Raw genomic sequence first — 16,108 nt, 5'->3', positions numbered from 1 at the left:
CAGGAGGCAAACAAGGCCTCTCTTTTTTTACTCTAAATTTTGTGGTTTCTTTTAATAAGGGTTTCTTTGTTTATTGAGGGTTTAAAGTGTTGCCCATTAGTTTTGTTTTGTTTTACACTTTTTATGTTCTATGCTTTTGCTGAAGTTAAACAAGCTCAGTTTGTGCTGTTCAAAATTTTTTTTTTTTTACTTCTTCTGTCATTGGGCTCCAAGACATGCATAGCTCTGTGCTTTTGGATGTAATTTCATCTTTTTTATATAACATAATTGGGGTTTGAAGGTAAGACGAATAGTTTTGTCTTTTTTTAATGGTTTAAAGTTTGGGGGCGAACCTAAATCATCAAATTAAGAGAAAATTCTTATTATTGAGGCAGCTGAGTGTCGTGATTACAGCTTGTGTAAAATAGACCGAGCTCCAGGTACATTATCCATGGTTTATTCCTTATCTCTAAAATACCATTTCTTCGTTCATCTAGGATATGCCCGAAATGGCTTTTGATTTGCTCCTAGATATGTTACATGTAATTCCTTCTTGTTCCTTCAAATACTGGCACACACAACACATTCAATCCATTTCTTTATCTCCCAGTGAAGTGTATGTTTGTAACAATAGGGACAGAATTTCTTCACTTCCAATCGACCAGGTGTATATATATATATATATATATATATATATATAATAGATCAAAATATAAAAAAAATGAATAATATATAAAAAGAAGCCCAATATTATCAAAATAGTAGATGTTTTCAAAACATCACCTTGTTTGGTTAAAACATCAACTTTTTATAGATCTGCTGAATCTTTTTTTTGTTTCAATTGTAGCTTTTCATGTAATTTTTAGGAGTCTATCTAGCTCCAGCTTACATATTAAAAAAATAAAAGAGAACTCTTACTCTTGCTCTTTATATTTTGCTACGCAGGAAGGCATTATGGGTGATCTTGACTAGATTAATTGAGGATAAAATTCTTAAAGTACATGATTTTTTGGGCAAATCTTTTGATTTTTATTCTTTCACAAACTGGTTCTTGCAAGTAATAACATCGATAGAATAATTTACAAAAAATAAAGTCAAATAATTTACCATCACAAAAAAGAAAGTCAAATAATTTTACATGTTCTTTTGTATGTGAAGGTTCTGTTTAGATCTAATGCAATATAGAAAAAATTACTATATATTGGTAGCTTATGGATCTATTGTTCTTTGATTTTTAACATACACCTGTCCAAAGAATTCCAGATTATCACTAAACCCATCCCTAATACTATGGCTGAAAAAATTATTGACATTGTGAACGATATTATTGATTTGGTTAAGGTTTTTTGCTATTTTTATTCTTTTTCGTGTTTTTGTTATTGATATTATTGTAGCATTCTCTTCTTCTCTGAATATGTATTATTTTCAGCTGGATGCTAAATGATGTGATAAATCTTTTAACTCAAGGGTAAGTAACGAAAAATTCACCTTGTTTCTCACATTAAGGAATCAACAAAAAATCCTGTTCATGGTCATCTTGGTGAAGTCATGTGTGACTTTATTTAACATATAATGTGCAGGGCTTGAGACCGAGCTTAATGATTACTACGAGTGTGAAAGCATTGTCCATATGGAACAGGGATTCCAGAGAGACTTTGGAATGCCAAAGCCTTCTGGCCATTGAAAGACTGTATTCATCGCCACTGATCTTCGGCAACAATGACACCATAAGAAAGAGACTTCGAAAAGACTCAATTAACTTGCTGCTGCCATCATGAAGTCCAAGAGAAAGAACATTGGCACCAAAATGTCTATACACAGGTTAAAATGTCAGTTACGGTAAAAGAAAACGCACAAGGGGAAAAAAAGAAGCAAAAAGTTTTGAATATGAGAAACAGAGCTTGGTTAACTTCTGCAAGAGCAAAAAACAAACAAATGAATAAAAAAATCAAAATGGGAATTCCATTAGACCCTCTATAGTTGAAGAAGAAAAAAAGAGAAATCCTAATTAGGAAAAAAACAAAACTTGGAGTAAAAGAAAAAAGGGGAAAATATTCTGCCTTTGAGCTACACCAGCGAAGGTTTAAGCCACAGGCAAACATGCCGATCAATATGTTAGCTGGAAAGTGCAGGAATCCGACCCAAAGAAGACCTTGGTTAGGATCAGAGAGGGAAGAGGAGAAACACAAAAAGGGGTCACGGTGGATCTTAGGGGAACCACATGCCAGAATATTCACCAGAAGAAAAATGTTTAGGATTGCAAAGAAATGAAGGTGAGAGCAAGAGAGAGATAGGAGGGAGCAAAGTCTTTGCTTTTACCTGTTTGTTTTTTTAATGTTTAAAATTCAAAACGAAATGGAGTTAACGTTAGCTGTTTGGGCGGGCTGTTGGGACTGCCATGCGTCGCAATCTCGGTGGCAGTATGAACGGCCAAGATCTTCAGATGATAGACGAGGTCATTTGTCAAATGACCTGATCCGGCTCCAAAAAAAGAAGGTACTGAAAATCACCAGAGAATAATGCAAATGGTTACCAACTATTAAAAATTATATATATAAAAAAAAGAGGGCTACACGTCTAGAAAATGATTTTTCCATGAACGTCTTGTAGGTAAATCAAATGGGTATCCAACCATACAGCCCTCATTATCATGGGTTTAGATGGGGCATCAAGAGATATTTCTTTGAAATGAAAAATAAAGCTTCAAAACTCGTATGGGAAGATGATAGGGAAAAAAAGACCATTAAACGAAACCAATTATAAACATCAAGGAAAGGGAAACGAGAAGGTTTCAATTGGATAGGGAGAAGGATCAGCTAGAGCTAATACAATTGCTTGCCATCATCCTGGCAATCAAACCAATAGGGAAATTACAATCATCACTTCATTCTCCCTAAACCTACAGAAAGAAAACAAATTTCTGAAGAAAAAAAAGAAGAGAAAAAGGAAAGATGGTGGTGGTTATGGGCATCAGATCTCCAAGGTTATAGCATCACTTGACATCAGTCGCAAATTACCCATTTCAGGATGATTCCTCATTTGCCCCAATCACCTTCTTTTTATAAGATCACCATATCATCAAAAAAAATAAAAAAAGATGATGAAAACCATATAAAAGAACAAACATGAATGAAAAAGAAAAGCATGAGGAGAAAGAAGAAACAAAGGAGAGAGAGAGAGAGAGAGAGCTAGAGGCGCCTCGCCTCCCCCACTAAATAAGAAGAGGTTAGTTAGGGTTTCCATCTACGCGAATGGGTCGACGGTCTTCCTTTTTAGTTTTTAGGGTTTCACTAAGTCCCCTTTTGATAGAAAGATATGCACCGTTGATGTAGATACACATTTAGGTATCAAATCTGGGCCGTTTGTGGCCATCATCCCGTATTCGGTGTGTTATGTGAAATTGTCAACAATCATGACGTGACACGTGTTAAGACACTAAAATAATATTAAAAATTATATTTAGTATTTTTTAACATTTATTAAAAATAGCCAACTCTGCGTGTGAAGGGTATCGATTTTCTGTCGATACGATGAGCATCGGCCGAGCACGGATACTGATAACATTGTCCGAAACTGGATTTGAATGTAGGGTTGAAACCATATCCGAAATACGTAGACATGGTAATATATATATATATATATATATATATGAATGGATCAGATTTGATCCAAATTTGAACATAGAATACGAATCCGAAGCTGATCTAAATCTGGAAAAGAAAAAATCCAATTAAGCAAATCTAAATCCATTCCAAGAGCACATTTTAGATTTTTGTTTAAGGGTCCGTGCCCACAGTTCAGCTTTGGTGGTGGGCCTTAGGTGTGAGCCGATTGGGTATCGAAGCCCACTTTTGGTGCCAATTTTAGAGGAACCCTAGCCCCTAGTGTACCAAAAGGTTACCTTTGTCATTGGTTCATATGCTCTGCAGGAAGGCATCAATAGGGAAACCAAAGGGGGGCTCCGACCATATGGTAGGAGTAGTTTATGCAAGTCACCATGCGATGGGACGTTGCAAGTTCGAATACACTGATATATGGGTGGTTGCATAACTGAGAAAAGGTTTCAGTTGGCTTAAATGCTAACGCCCAATGCCCCAGCTCTGATATTGATTTCTCTTCTTCGCCATTGTTTCTCCCCCCTTCAACGATTCAGCTCCAATGTGCTACAACAAAGAATAGATTCCAGCAGTCAAAGGGTGTGTGTGACATGAGATTCGAGGTAAAAGTCCTCTCTCTTCTACCCTCAAACTCGTTGGACAGTGCTTTAGGTGCGTATTCTCATCTTTTTCTACTTTTCTGTTTTTATTATATATATATATTTTAAAAAAAAATGAGTCTTGGTCAGTTTTTCTTTGTGTTTTGAGTTGGGTTTCGGATATGTCATGTTATTTTTCTGTGTAGAATCAGATTCTAGGGTCTGATCCTTTTCTTGGCAGTGTTTTGATTGAGTCTTGAGTCAGTTTTGGCCAAAACCCTAGCCGAGTAGGCCACCCTGCTAGAGGTTGTTTGAGTGAGTCGTGTTTGTGTCTTGTTTAGTTGTTTATTCTCTTATTTACGTTAGTTAGTTTAGTTTTAATTAATCTTTGATCTGATTAGGTTTGTTTTATGTTTTATATTCACGTTAATAGTTAATTATAATTAGATATTAAACAATTTTTATGTATTTCTTTATTTCATGCATAGTATTAATTTCAATAGTGTATTCAGTTTTTCTTCCTTTTTTTCTTATTGCATTATTTGCAGTATAGTTAGAGTTTAATTTAATTTAGTTCAAATCAAATTAGTTTTTATTTCAGTAATTAGTTAAGGAATTAAATTTATCAAATTTTTTTATTTCCAACTGATTAGTTTTCTTGATTTTTTTTATTTAATACCGAGTTGCTAGATCAAATTGGTTTTGTTTATTTTTGTTAAGTAAGTTAGTTTAATTGCAATTGATTCCTATTTTATTTATTTTCCATCAAGTTATTTAGTTAGTATTTCTTTTAATTGTCATATTTATTATGGATTGTTAATTTCTGATTAAATAGTTAATATAGTTCTTTTTTATTTCCAGGCGAGCAGAATAAATTGCTTTTCTTTCATCTACTTAGTCAATTGTCTTTTAATTCAATTCCAAAATTTTAATTCCAATATTTAGTTAGAAAATAGTTGATTTATTTGTTAGTAATTGTCTTATAATTAGAAATTTTATTCTAGTGGAATTTAGTAAGTCGTTAATTTGGTTTTAATTAGTATTTTTTTTCATGTCAATTTATGTTTTCACCTTAATTGGATTAGCATTAATTTAGTTTAAGGATATTAGAAATAAAATTAGATTAGTTAGATTAGATTAGCCAAATTAATTTCTTTGATTCGATAATTATCTTGTTAGCATAATTAATATTCTTTCTTAGAATTATTTGTGATTTGTTGTAGTTAAATTTAGTTCAATTCAGTAAATTAGATTTAGTTTACTTGCTATGAATGTTAGTTTATATTTTATTTCAATTATGCATCGAAATTAGATTAGTTTTTCAATTAATGTGTAATTAGTACAATTGCCAAATCTTATTATTGCTTTAATTCATTGCTTGATATTTAGCTTAGTTGTTATTTATTTTCAAATTAGTGTTATTCAACCATGATTGGACAAGGTGAAGAAATAAATGGGGTGTACTTCCTTCAACCAAACAATAATATTAAAGCTTGTCTTACTATCAAAACCAATCATGAACTATGGCATAGACGATTCAGACATCCTTCATATTCAAGAATGAAATTAGTACAATCACATTTAGATTTAGTTTTTGACTTTGATAATTCATTTTTTTGTGACACCTGTTGTAAAGCCAAACAAACCATATTGAAATTTCTCTCAAGTGAGATTAATACAGAAAGTGCTTTTAATATGATTTATTGTGACATATGGGGACCCTATTTGAAGTTCATCTTATCTGGTGCACAATATTTTTTAAGCATAGTGGACGATTTCACCAGAACCACCTCGGTTTTTCTTATAAGACACAAGTATGAGGCTTTTACTCTTATCAAAGATTTTTGTAGCCATGTCACGACCCAATTTTGTCAACAAATTAAGGTTTTTTCGTTTTGATAATGTGTTCGGTTTTTTTTGTTTGAATGAGATTCAAGTTTTTTTCAAAAATAATGGTGTAGTATACCAACATAGTTGTGTTTACGCTCCCCAATAGAATGGGGTAGTTGAATGTAAACATCGACATCTTCTTGAAGTGGCCTGAGCTCTCCGATTTTAGTCATATTTGCCTATACATTTTTAGGGTGAGTGTGTTCTCGTTGCAACCTATCTAATCAATTGAACACCCACACCTAAACTTGAGGAAAAAATGCCTTATGAAAAACTTTTTCACAAAAGAACAAATTATAAACATCTCCATGTTTTTTGTTCTTTATGCTATGCCACTGACATCGGCCAACATAAAAGTAAATTTGACTCAAGAGCCTGCTGTTGCGTATTTCTTAGATACTCAGAAGTACAAAAGGCATATAAAGTGTACGGCTTATAAAACTGTCAAAGTTTTACCACTTGAGATGTGATTTTTTTATGAGAACATATTTCCTTATAAATCTTAAAAAGAAAAGGATGATGAAACTGTATTGTCTAAGCCTATAGATCATGCCGAAAAGCCCAAAAACTATTACCATGTCACATCTGTTACCGAATACAGTACCTAAAGAGTCTACCCATAAAACTCCAAGCCCTTCCACAAAGCTTCAACCTGAAACCGTGCATGAAAATCCTAATAGCATTGAACCTGTGTCCCCCATACCTTCTTTTGAGAGTGGTCTTAGAAGGTCATCTCGACCAAGAAAACCCAATACATGTCTAAAGGAATTCTATTGCTATGTTGATTTCTTCGCCAAGCCTGAACACGTCTTCAACACAATGGTTCAAGTTAAGTACTCACTTTCCATTATCAATGTTTGTCTCATTCAAAATTTTTTTAAGTAAACATCGTCATTTCTAGCCTCTTGCTTCTACTCATGAACCTAACACTTTTGAAGAAGCAGTTCAGTATAAAGTCTGGCAGGATGCTATGCACTCAAAAATATGTGTTTTGCAAGAGAATAATACTTGGATCATCACTACTTTACCAGACAACGTGAAACCTATCGATTGTAAGTGGGTATATATTCTAAGTGGGTATATAAAGTAAAACATAAATCTGATGGGTCGATCAAATGGTATAAGAAGTGGTTGGTCGCCAAAGGATACTCACAACAAGGTGGTCTTGAGACTTTTGCTCTCGTTGCGAAAATGGTCATTGTAAAAACTTTACTAACAGTTGCAGCTGCTCTCAAATGGGTGCTTTGCCAAATGGATGTTCAAAATGCATTTTTGCATGAAGACTTACATGAGAATGTATATATGGAGATCCCTTCGGGATATGCTCCACAAGGGGAGAATCTTGTGTGTAAGTTATAGAAATTCATGCATGGCTTGAAACAGTCACCGCGGAATTGGTATCCCAAACTCTCTAATGCTCTTGAAAGCTTCGGGTTTAAACAGTGTTATGCAGACCATTCACTCTTTACTTATGATAAACGTCATGTCTTTGTGGCAGCTTTAATATATGTGGATGATCTAGTCATCACATGTAACAATTAGAAAGAAATTGATAAGTTGAAGTTATATCTTTCTCGGCTATTTCACATGAAAGACTTAGGAGCTTTAAAGTATTTTTTGGGCATTGAGGTTGCTCTCTCAAATAAAGGAATCTACTTATCTTAATAGAAGTATGCCTTGGATATTATAAGCGAGATGGGCCTTCTTGGCGCTAAACCCGCCTCTTTTCTCATAGAGCAAAAACAAGAACTAAGTCTAGAACATGGAGACCTTATACATAATCCTCTTTCCTATCATCATCTAATTGGATGATTGATATATTGAAGTATCACATGATCAGACATACAATTTGCAGTACATGTTCTGAGTCGGTTCATGCAGCAATCAAGACTTCTACACTTTCACGCTGCCATTTGAGTGGTTTGGTACTTGAAGTTACAACCTGGACAAGGTATTTTGCTGTAAAGCAATAATTCACTTTATCTTATGCATTCTGTGACTCAAATTGGGCAGCCTGCCCACAAACGTGGTGCTCTGTAATCGGGTATTACATATTCTTGGATCCTACTCCTATCTCTTAAAAAACGAAGAAACAAACCACGTTTTTTCGTTTGTCCACTCATTCAGAATATCGTGTCATAGAAAATGTTGTGTGTGAGGTGGTCTGGCTTAAATTATTGTTGAAAGATCTATGTGTTGTGTACACATAGCCAATCACTATATTTTACGACAATCAAGCAGCTCTACATATTGCTGCAAATCTGGTATATCATGAACGCACCAAACATATTGATATTGATTGTCATGTGATACGCAAAAAGTTAACACAAGGCATTATACAGACCTGCTATATTCATAGTCAAGATCAAATAACAGAGATTTTCACTAAGGCATTAGAAAATGAAGCTTTTGTTCATCTTCTCGACAAACCAGGTGTCTGCTATCTTCACGTACCTGTTTGAGGGGGAGTCTTAAGAGTAAAGACTTATTTAAAATTTTGAGCATCATAGAGTACCAATTGGGTATATCTGAAGTTCAGATTTGTTATGAGAAGTTTGACTTATTAAGAGTTCTAAAGTTTGATTAGTTGATTATTTTTTATCATTATCAGAAATTGTTGCTTATCGTTGTAAAAAAATCGTGCAAGAGTTCAAAACGTATAGTGCTTTATAATTTTATTATATAGAAGTCGATATTATCAAGTTTTTTTCTCTTTTCAATAATATATTAGGTTTTTATATTTATGCTCTCGTATCCAGGTTAAATAATGCCCAAGCATATATATATATATATTATAAGCAAGTTGAGGTTAGGCAAATCCACCATTGAATAATCTTGATATATATTTTTAAAAGCAAACTGTGGTTAGGCAGACCCCTCAATTATTATTATTCAACTGCAACGTATAACACTGGGTTTTAAACGAGCCGTTCATCCACAGTCATGGTCTTGATATTTATGTAAGCATGACATCAGCAATTTTGGTGGGCTCCACTGCTCTACAATTAATGGCAGCGATGAAGGCCATGGATGGTGGTCAGCAGAGCCTGTGTTATGCTGAACACGCCCATATTCGAATATCACTGGCGCATGGGGCTGCCGAGGAGGGCCATTAAGTGACCCGGTTCTAGGGATGGCAGTGGACCGGGAGAAAGCGGGGCCCCGCCCCGCCTCGCCCTGTTTGGACTGGGGATGAAGGGTATGAAACGGGGATGGAGGCGGGGACGAAGGTTAAAATCCATCCCCGTTCGGGGGTGGAGGCGGGGATGGACTGGCACGTTCCCCCGCCCCGCCCCGGCCCCGGCCCCGGCCCCGCCCATCCCCGTCCCGGCCCCGCCCCATCCCTAACCCCAACCCTTTATATTTTTACTGTTTACTAACCCTAACTCCCTTCCCTAATTTCCTAACCCTGGAGCCGGGTTGTCGCCTCTTCCCCTTCCCCATCTGCATTATCATTGTAGCCAGGCCGTCGCCGACCACCGTTGGCCGTCGCTGGGGGAGGCCTCTACCCTCATACTCAGCCTCCTCTGCAAGCTCGACGGGAGGGCGGAGCTCTACCAAAACGTACCCCTCTCCTACCTCTTCCTTACGAACAATCTTCAGTACATCATCGTTAAGGTGCAGAGCTCCGATCTGCGACTTGTCCTCGGCGACGCTTGGGTGCGAATGCACACCAAGAAGCTTCGGCAGTACGTCGCTAACTACGAGCGCATGGCGTGGAGCGAGGTCATGGCGGCCCTGGCGGAGATGCCGGTGGTGATCGATGCCGAAAGCGCGAGGCAGGCTTTCAGGGGGTTCAACTCCGCCTTCGAGGAGGCATACCGGGCGCAGACTGCGTCGATCGTGATGGAGGACATGAAACGGGGATGAAGGCAGAAACGGGGATGGGGCGGGGACGGAAACCTTGTCCCCCGCCCCGCCCCACTGCCATCCCTACCCGGTTCTCCGTGAGAGTTTTCCTTATTCATAAATAAGTTCATAACAAAAACAAAAAATCACGCACAAAAAAATTGTAAATTTTGTGTTTTGAGATATCAGGTGATCTGAACGCGCGCGAGAGAGAGGAAATGGATCGAATATTTGAGTTCCAGAATAATTCTCACCAACGTTACAACATGAGCTCGGTTCGAATCCACGGAAGCCATAACACAACTTCACAAAGAGATATTATTTACATTAACATGGCAACAAAAAAAGAGAAAAAGACTTGAAAATTATTCCCGTTCCGGGATTCAAAACTTTCTATATTTACATTCATCTCCCGGAAGGAAAAGGAAGAAACAAAACTTGTTTTTTTTTATTCTTCTTATTTGCTTCAAGACCAAACCATGTCGACGGAAACCTTCAACTCCGAGGGATCTTCCACCGCTCCATCGGCGAAATCCGGCGATCTCTCTGCCGGTTTCCTACTGACGACCTGCGTCCCCTTCAGAGAGGACGCCGGAAATCGGTGCCCGGCGGCGAGAAGGTCGGTCGTCTCCGGATTGAATATCTCGGACAGAAGCAGGATCAGCGATGCCATTATTGGACGCAAAGCGGAATATTGGAAATCAACGGCTTCCCGAGATGGGATATAAAGAGGGCGGAGCCCATAGTATTAATTCTCTCCTCAATTCCTGTAGTTTTGGATATCTGAGGAATAAAACCATGGATGGGTTCTTTTCTAAAACCGCGGTGGGCTTTTTCTTCTGTTGGAATCCGCTGCACCACTCAACAACCTTTTCTTTTTTGTTTCTACTTTCTAGAAAGGGTGCCGTATGGGAAAATAATAAGATGCTATTCACGAGCCGTCCATCTTAACGACGAATTAAGGTCCGTCTAAGTAGGCGTCCCATTCGTGAATCGTAATTATTGAGTGATGAAGGGTCGCTGAAAATGGGTCGGATCCAGATTAATTTGCATCCATATCTATGATCCGTCTGATATAAGTTGCCGTTTACCAAAGAACCGAGTGGTGACAGGGTTATTACGCACCTATGTGTAAATTATATATAAAAAAATGACATAAAAAGGTAGTCAAAAATTTGCGCTTCAAAATGAATTTTAGCCTTTTGTTCATAAATATTTTTTATACCTAGAAATTTCATATATCACTAACCTCATCTCATGTCCTGCATTGAACCTCCCACAAAACATTTTCGATCTCATATTATTTAAAAATGAGGATGGGAAATTTATATATCAATTTTGATTTTTCTAACTTTGTTTAAATTTTACCAAGGCCGGGTCACTCTTGGCTCAACCTGCCATACCTATGGTCATGGTGCCAGTAGCTAAAACTTCGAGGCTTGAACTCCTGCCCTGGCTTGCACGGAGGGGCAACGCTCATGAGAACCAAACCTTTACTAACAGTCTATCAGCCAAGCCCCCCCCTTGGGCCTTGATTTTCTAACTTGAAAAGAGAGAATGGAGGGGGTATTCTTGAAGCTTGAAGATTTTATATCAAAACCAGTTTACAAAGTTAGATTATCCAGAAATAACAAAAAAAATTAATATTTAGATTAATTGAAAAAACAATAGAAAATAATATTAACTAAAAAGTATCACATAATATCAACTCATAAACTATATCGTCTTCTGCATTTCTCATCAATTTATATACATAAATTTCGTAATCCTGATTATGATCCTTTTTTCTAATAAACTTCTTGATTTAAAATATGGTTCAGATAAATAAATCCAAAATCCATTATAATGTGAAGAGCCAACTCTAAAGAAATAAGAAAAATCTAAAGAGCCAACTCTAAACGATACCAATCCAACAGGGTTACGGTCTGAAGACTCTAAGCCTACTAAGGTGGGCCCTATGAGATAGACAGGTCAGACCGAGCAGTATACAGTCCCGGATATTGGTTCAAAGTATAGAAACCAGATCTGAGCTCCATCTGAAGAGAAAAATAAAAAAAAAAGATTTTGCGAGGTCTGGTTCTTAAAATCTGAACCCAGATCCTGTCCTCCCTAAGTGGGGTCCTTTCCGACCCAGTGCTATGTTACTTATAGTTCGGATCCGGTTTTGCATCCATTAGGTCCGGATCACGCTCGATTCGTCGACACGGCGTGCACCCAGCACTATGCAGGGCGTATTCGGAACCCAGTCTGATCTGCAAACCCCATACGGATTCCTAGAATCCCTATATGGGTGTTGGATTCTGGTTCGGGTCGGGACCCGAAATATATACTGGTATGGCACCTGACGCGCTGTCCGGCACTCATTTGCGTGACTCACCAAACCCAAAAACAAATTCTCGAGCAACCCGAGATTCTTTTATGGGGTCCACTGAAAATCCAAGATTCCAACCCAAAATGACCAAAAAGTTTTCAAGTCGTAGTTAATAGACGCAAATGATCTTTTGACCGAAGCTGCTTATTTACAAAATGGCCCATAAGAAAATCCAAAAACCCTCTGGATCTGCTGAGAGGCGTCTGCGTTAAGTGTTTAAATTAGACGGACGGCTAAGTTTATCGAAATTTAGACCTGAAGTTCATCATAAGGGTGTTTTGGTCATTTAAAAAACAACAGTGTTTAAATCCAAACCCTAGCTTTTCTGTCCAATAAGGGTATTCTCGTTATATCCTTTTTCTTTTTCTTTTTTTAATCTTATTTGTCATCGTCTCCACCAACCAACAGCCCAACTTGGGAATATACTTTCGTTCTCGATAGAGCCCCTGACATTTCCCGTCAATGACTAACACGCCCTTAAAACACTGAAATCCCGAAATGATGGGGAGTTGGATACGGATATCACCGATGCTTTGAAATACGTGATAGAACAGCCGTTTATTTATTTATTTGTGCTTTTTGTTACGTTTTAGTATTTATATTTCCTGATATTGTTTTCGAGATTTACCTAAAAACAAAAGTTTTTAATTTATAACAGAATATTTTTCTCTCTCTCAAAAAAAACAAACAAACTGGATATTAAGAACCGTGATGCTGATTATCACTAAATCTTAGCTACATCCGCTCTCTCGCCCAGTGGTTAAGGAGATGCTTCGTAAGATGGTGCACAATTTCCATTTGAAAAGTGGCAGCTGCCAAATCCTGGTTTTGACAGCTACCTCTTCCAGGAGTTGATAGCTATGAGAATTCAATTATTTAGTGTAAATACAAAGGAGAGAGAACCTCACTTCCCATCCCAAATCCATAAACACCCACCCTAGCTATCAGTTTTCAAACGTCCACCACCATGGTAGTTTGGCCAAGTTTTTTAGGAGTTGCATTAACTCTCTAAGTATTCTCTCTTGCTTTTTAATTGTTTTTCTCTTACTTCCTCTTTGTCTTTCACTTGCATCCTATGCATTTTATATTAATAAATATTTTTTTACTATGACAAGCTTGCTTGTTAATTTACATTTTTTTTTTCTTTTTAAAAAATAAATTTACATTACTTATTCACCTTCGTAATGTTTTTTACTTATTTCCATATCTATCTTATTCACTTCCTCCACACGTTTTCACAATCAGTTGGAAATTGTATACATCTTCAAGCATCCCTATTATTTTTTTGGCACTCGCTTTCCCTGCTTTGGCTTTGATCCGTATCCAATTGAATATGTATATTATCTTAAAATTTATAACAAACAATAATATGTCAAATTTGGATCAAAGGTCAGACACAATCCGATCCATATGCGACACTACCATCATCATGAAAAAGGTTTGGGGGCCAACATCGTCGGATTGGAAATTTCAAGGCCCTCTCTAGTACTAAATACAGTATGCCTGGATACTTCGGTAATTTTACCGTACGGCCCGAAAAAAAATCCTTGAAGAGACGTTCCCTGGATCATCTCCCTCTGCGCCACCACCATGGCTCAGCTCCGCCTCTCCGTCACCCCTCACTCTCGCTTCCCCGCCACCGCCGCCGTTATTTTCTCCAGTCAACTCTCCGTCTATTTTCCGGCGAAATCCAGCCTTGATTCCGGCCACGCTCCTGTCGGGATCTCACTGAAACCCTCCCCTCCGGCGGAACTTCGAATACAAACCCTAACGCGTGCTGCCGTCGGCGACGATGCCGGAACCACCATCGGCGGTGGCGGAGCAGGAGGGGGAATAAGGAGAGGTGGAGGTGGCGGCGATGGCGGAGGTTCCCGGGAGGAGGGGGAAGAGAGGAGATCAGACTCCGGCGGGGGAATCCTAGGGCTTTTCCTGGAGGGGTGGCGATCTAGGGTTAGCGCGGACCCCCAATTCCCGTTCAAGGTGTTGATGGAGGAGCTCGTCGGCGTCTCCTCCTGCGTGATCGGCGACATGGCGTCTCGGCCCAACTTCGGCCTCAACGAGCTCGATCTCGTCTTCAGCACCCTCGTCGTCGGATCGATCCTCAACTTCGTCCTCATGTACCTCCTTGCCCCGACGGCGGCCGTGGCGTCGGCGTCTTCGGCGTCGAGCCCCCTCGCCGCGATCTTCTCCGCCTGCCCCAAGAGCCACATGTTCGAGCCCGGCCCTTACAACCTGATCCAGAGGTCGGGGACGCTCGTCTACAAGGGGGCGGTGTTCGCGGCCGTCGGATTCGCCGCCGGGCTCGTTGGCACGGCGATCTCCAACGGGCTCATCGCCCTGCGGAGGCGGATGGACCCCGCGTTCGAGCCGCAGAACAAGGCGCCGCCCACAGTGCTGAACGCGGTCACCTGGGCGATCCATATGGGCGTGAGCAGCAACCTGAGGTACCAGACGCTCAACGGGATCGAGTTCCTGCTCGCCCGGTGGCTGCCGCCGTTGGGGTTCCGGACGTCGGTGGTGGCGCTGAGGTGCCTCAACAACGTCCTGGGAGGGGTCTCGTTCGTCGTCCTTGCAAGGCTGACGGGGTCTCAGAAGGTGGAGGAGGAGAAGAAGGCGGAGGAGGAGGTGCTGCTGGTGGGTCAGGATGATGGCGATGGGGATCTCAAGAGGGGTCAACAGGATCAATATAAGTAGTTGGTTGTTCCCATTCGCGTTTTCCATTTAGGTTACAGAGAAGGGGAGGCAGAGGAAGCGAGATAGTTTTTTATGATGTGAAATTTGGCTGGTTTTGAATACATTGCTGAGTTATTTAAATGAAATTAGTTTCCTTTGCTCTCGTGTGATCTCAGTTGGGTGGAATTGCTACATTTTTTTATTGGTTTTCGGATGGTTGGATCTTCTAATTGCCGCTTCACTGTTGTTTGAATGGTAGGTTGGTTGGTTTCTATTTGAATTTCCATTAGGAAATGGGTTCTACAGGTGGCAACAGATATTCTAATAGCGTGTTGCGGTAAATGATTGTTCATTTACTTAGTCAAAAGGGTGGTAGAATGGTTTATTATATGCCACGAAACCTTCTTGTCAAGGGAGAAAGACATTGTTTACTGCTTGCGTTATCTGTTGTCTGCAGCAGCAGCATTAGAGGTTGATGAACTTCTCAAACAAAGCCACGAGTGATTAACTGGTGTCTATTCACTTTCGTAAAACCAAGTTAGTATCTTGGCCTATGATCAAGCATTGTTCCTGGATCAGGGCTTTCTAGCAAACCTGTTGCATGCTGACAGAGATGAACGTACCCATGGATGAAACTTTATAGTCCAGATTGAAGTTTCAGGGCAAGGATTCTATTCCGTTCAACTTTGGTGATGCAAGTATTCATATCCTTAACTGATTCTTCAGGGTTTCTTGGCACCTTATACGCAATTACACTTTACTTATTTTCTTATTTGAAGCATTGGGGAAACTGGTTTTCTGCTGTACCAAGCCTCGCAGAATTATTATCAGAAGAAAGAAAAGTTTGGATGAGAAATGCTACAGCTTAATGGGATTGTTGTCTCCAGTGTGTGTGAAAAGGCATAGTGGCACGACCTTCTGGGGATGGTTCAAAGAAACTAGTCTTGTTCTCAAATGCATCCCCAGTACAGCTAAACCGTAATAATGTTGATGACATTTCGTTTGAAAAGGTTTGCTAACTGCAGAAATTTAGAACTTATTGGCAACTTTGTCTCCCATATGTGCAGAACATAAAATGATACTACCGTTGTTTGTTATGCAGTATAACTTTGTTAAGTTGACCATCCATGGACAAAAACCTGCAACTTATC

The 16,108-nt window shown here is 39.0% G+C and overlaps 2 non-coding genes and 1 pseudogene across 3 annotated transcripts; 1 reads left to right on the top strand and 2 right to left on the bottom strand.

Moving 5' to 3' along the window:
* Positions 1 to 2,785: 2,785 nt before the first annotated feature.
* LOC149836413 (small nucleolar RNA Z102/R77) lies at positions 2,786 to 2,869 on the bottom strand. Its single transcript, XR_016432272.1, has one exon. It is a non-coding gene; the product is annotated as a small nucleolar RNA Z102/R77 (small nucleolar RNA).
* Positions 2,870 to 2,941: 72 nt separating this feature from the next.
* On the bottom strand, positions 2,942 to 3,027 carry LOC149836412 (small nucleolar RNA Z101). Its single transcript, XR_016432271.1, has one exon. It is a non-coding gene; the product is annotated as a small nucleolar RNA Z101 (small nucleolar RNA).
* A 10,808-nt stretch (positions 3,028 to 13,835) lies between these two features.
* On the top strand, positions 13,836 to 15,120 carry LOC149836411 (protein RETICULATA-RELATED 3, chloroplastic pseudogene; annotated as a pseudogene). Its single transcript, XR_016432016.1, has one exon. The product of XR_016432016.1 is annotated as a protein RETICULATA-RELATED 3, chloroplastic pseudogene (transcript).
* Positions 15,121 to 16,108: the final 988 nt, after the last annotated feature.

This window comes from Nuphar pumila, chromosome 5 (assembly GCF_984573655.1).
Source record: "Nuphar pumila chromosome 5, dmNupPumi1.hap1.1, whole genome shotgun sequence".
NCBI lineage: Eukaryota > Viridiplantae > Streptophyta > Magnoliopsida > Nymphaeales > Nymphaeaceae > Nuphar > Nuphar pumila.
This window is presented reverse-complemented; position numbering and strand designations above follow the sequence as displayed.